Genomic DNA, 3,905 nt, shown 5'->3' with positions numbered 1-3,905 from the left:
TCTGAAATGATTTATTTATTAATTGAGATGATTATGGAGGAAACGGATCAGACCGGGAGAGCCGAAAGAAGATTTGACATTTTGTGCAAGAAGAGTCCCCGCGCACATGCGCGACATGTATGGGCGCACATGCGCGAGGAAGACAGAACCATGCGCGCACATGCGCGGCGGAATGTGCGCACATGCGCGGAACGTCCAGAGAGTTCGGCGCACATGCGCGGCAGAAGGCGCGCATATGCGCGAATGGTGAAGGCACGAGACAGTAGGTCTCGCGCATATGCGCGACTTATGTGCGCGCATATGCGCGAGCAGTCCGGTAGTTCGGATAAGGCTTCCGGCGCATATGCGCGGCCTTGTGCGCGCATATGCGTGCGACGTGCAGAACATGCAACAAGCCACTTGCCTTACATGAGTGAACGTGTATATATATATATATATAGGTACAAGCAATTGTTCTTCAGAAATGAAATAGGAGAGAAACCGAAGCTCCAATTCCTGTTGTGCGAAAATTGAACGTCACGCAAAATCCGTCCGTCTGTTTTTGAATTCGAGTATAGTACCGAGTTCCTATCAACGCAGGCTACAACTGGACGTAAGTTTTGTTACGTTTAGACATGATTTGAATTTATGATATTGTCAGAATTGAATATGAATCAGATATGGTGTTTCTGCTACTGTAGGCATTGTATAACTGAAGTCAGATTAAAGAATAGACTGTTTATGCAATTGTTATGATTTTTGAAAGATATTGATTGGGATTTGATATCAGAGTTGTGTTGTTACTGATCTTAAGTGTACAGATATGGAGATTATGAATTGTACTGATACTGATTATGAATTCTGATATTATATCTGTGATGTTGAGATTGACGGGGATATCGAGATCGTATTGTTATGCCGTCGAAACATCAGTTGATTTAGAGTGATCAGATTCAGTAATGATTTCGATGATATCGTTGATATGAATTAGATTGTACCTTGTTCAGATATGGATCAGATTATATACTGATTTGAGTATTGATCAGAACAAGTCTTGAATTGATTTATATACTGATATTGTATTTATGCGATTGTCATTGCCAGACTGGGTATGGACAGATTGGAATACGAGACTTCGTCTTCATCAGACCGAGAAGAGAAATGTATAAATTGATGTTAGTTGGGAGATCGACTTGAGTTAGATTTAACTCGAGTTTCCCTAAACCACATACTTGTATGGTATTGTTTCTATACCTTTGTGTCTTAATGATTATGTTTATTCTATTGAATTAGAAGTAGAAAGCAGAGAGCTATTGAGTGAGAGTCACTGACAGAGGGGTTAGATTTTGACAGTATAGTCACTGACCCATTGCACATTGTCAGACTAGGCTTAGTCTTGGTAGATACGCCAAGGCACTGGACGTTTGGTGTATCGATATGCTTAAGATACAGACATTGTTCTTATTGTAGATTATTCGATACAGCTAGACCAAAGTCAAGAAATAAGAACGTACTGCCACCGCGACTGGTAGTAGTAGGTGGGAGACTTGTTACGTTCTTATTCACCGGGATCCCTAGATTAGAATGAGAGATGAGTCGAGTCTTAGATATCGAGACTAGAACTTGATTACAGAGTTGTATTGATTTATGTTTCGTAGATTACGATTCAGATATTATTTACAGATTGGTATTGATACATGTTGTTTGATTATGCTACATGTGATAAGATATAATTCATGCTTTTATGTTAATTCAGTTAACTGCATGTATACATTATTTATACTGGGATTTATTCTCACCGGAGTTATCCGGCTGTTGTCTTGTTTGTATGTGTGCATGACAACTGGTGGGACAGGATCGGGGTCAAGAAGACGATGCGAGGAGACAGATTAGAGTGGTGATTCCGGACTTATTGTAGATATGGTTTTAACACTTGGAATCTAGTAGTTGAACCTTAGTCTAGTTTCATGATTATTGTACATTATTGTACTTCTATACTGAGATGTATATTAGTAAATTTCATTACGTTCCGCACTTGCATTTTAAAAAAGAAAAATTTTTAGACCCTGTTTATCTGAATTGATAATTAAATCCCAAAGATTATTAAGAAAATGATTAGCGTCCGGGTCCCACAACAGGTGGTATCAGAGCGATAGATCCTTTAGACTGAGATAGAAGAGAATGAGCGGGGTAGATTGAGTTTTCTTTCCTTGCATGTGATTGCTAGCATGAGAATTATTTTAATGTTGATTGACATTGCGTATGCTAGCATGACACTATGTTTTACTGCTTTGAAATACATGTTTACCTGATTATCTGATTTGAATTGGTATTATGTATTATTGAGTATGAATCAGATTTGATTCTTGATCAGCAGTAAGATGATCAGAGAAAGATGGGAACAAATTTGTGGTATTTGGTTACTAATGTTTTGATAAGCAGATATACCTCCTCGAAGAATTCCAGAACGGGGCGGGTACCTCGGTTGAACAGATAGATATATCAGAAACTCCGATGGAAATACAGTTGAAGCAGTTTCAGTCATTTCAACCGCCGATTTTGAAGGGTACTGAGATGTCTGAAGAGTGTCAGAATTGGTTAGATGACATAGAATTATTGTTTGATTTACTTGATTATTCAGAGGAACAGAGAATTAAACTGGTATTCCACCAGTTACAAGAGGCTGCCCGAAGTTGGTGGATTACGATCAAAGGAATATTAGAACAACGTGGTACTGTGATCACGTGGGAAGTTTTCAAAGCTGAATTCTATCGAAGTTTTTTCTCAGTTTCGTACCGGGAGGACAAAAAAACAGAATTTGAGAATTTGAGACAAGGTCAACTGAATATTGAAGAATATCTTGCTAAATTCTCTACTTTACTGCGTTTTGTTCCTCAGATAGCTGGGAATGATGAAGCTGTAGCTGAGCAGTTCATCAAAGGATTGAATTCAGAGATAGTTGCATTGATAAATATGCAGCGACCTTACCATTTTGTTGATACTTTGAGTAGGGCAAAGAGAGCTGAGGTGAGTCTGATTCGACAACGTGAAAGGTTAGAGGTGATTCAATTCCCTCTTAGACTTGATGAAGGCAGTATGAGTGGAAAGCAAGATTTGCTGAAAGCTCGAAAGAAACAGTTGAAGAAGTTAGGGAGCGGACTGAGCGGTTCATCTAGCTCCAGTGGTTCCAGCCCAAGTTATACTGGAGTGTATTGCAGGATTTGCGGAGGGAGACATTCCACAGAGCAATGCCAGGGAGTGACTGGTAGTTGTCATATCTGCCGACAGCCGGGACACTTTGCTAGAGTTTGTCCACAGAGAGGTTCCCGAAGATTTCAGGGAGCAGAATCATCTGGTGGCAATGACTGAAGAACAGCCCCAGGAGGCACTTGATAATATAGTGGCAGGTACTGTTACTCTATGATTATGTTGTATATGTATTGATATATACTAATGCATTCATTACGAATATGTTGGAATGAGTTGCATGGAGATATGCTTTATCGGTTGGTTTTTTTGTACTGTAGTATCGATTTCTTTACCTTTTGGGAGACATGTTGATATCAGTGAATTCTATAACCTATCGTACACTACGGTAAGATAAGAATGAGATTGAGTTGGACGTTGTTGTACTTGTATTGTCCGATTTGACTGCATTATTGATATTAATATGCTGACCAAGTACAGAATTATGATAGACTCCTTTTAGGAGAGTATAAGATTCAGACCAGATATGGCTAAGTGGAGATTCCACAGTAAGGATTCTAGATCCCAAATTCCTTTGATATTTATATCATCTATGACTCGATAGTTACAGAAAGGAACATATGGTATCCTTATGTATTCAGTAGATGTACTAAAATCGAGCCTAGCATTGGCAGATTTGCCAGTGATGTACGAGTTGGCTGATATTTGCCCATATAAGA

The sequence above is a fragment of the Primulina tabacum genome, chromosome 9 (assembly GCF_025594145.1).
Source record: "Primulina tabacum isolate GXHZ01 chromosome 9, ASM2559414v2, whole genome shotgun sequence".
Taxonomy (NCBI): Eukaryota; Viridiplantae; Streptophyta; class Magnoliopsida; order Lamiales; family Gesneriaceae; genus Primulina; species Primulina tabacum.
The sequence above is the reverse complement of the archived record's forward strand: the minus strand, read 5'-3'. Positions refer to the sequence as shown.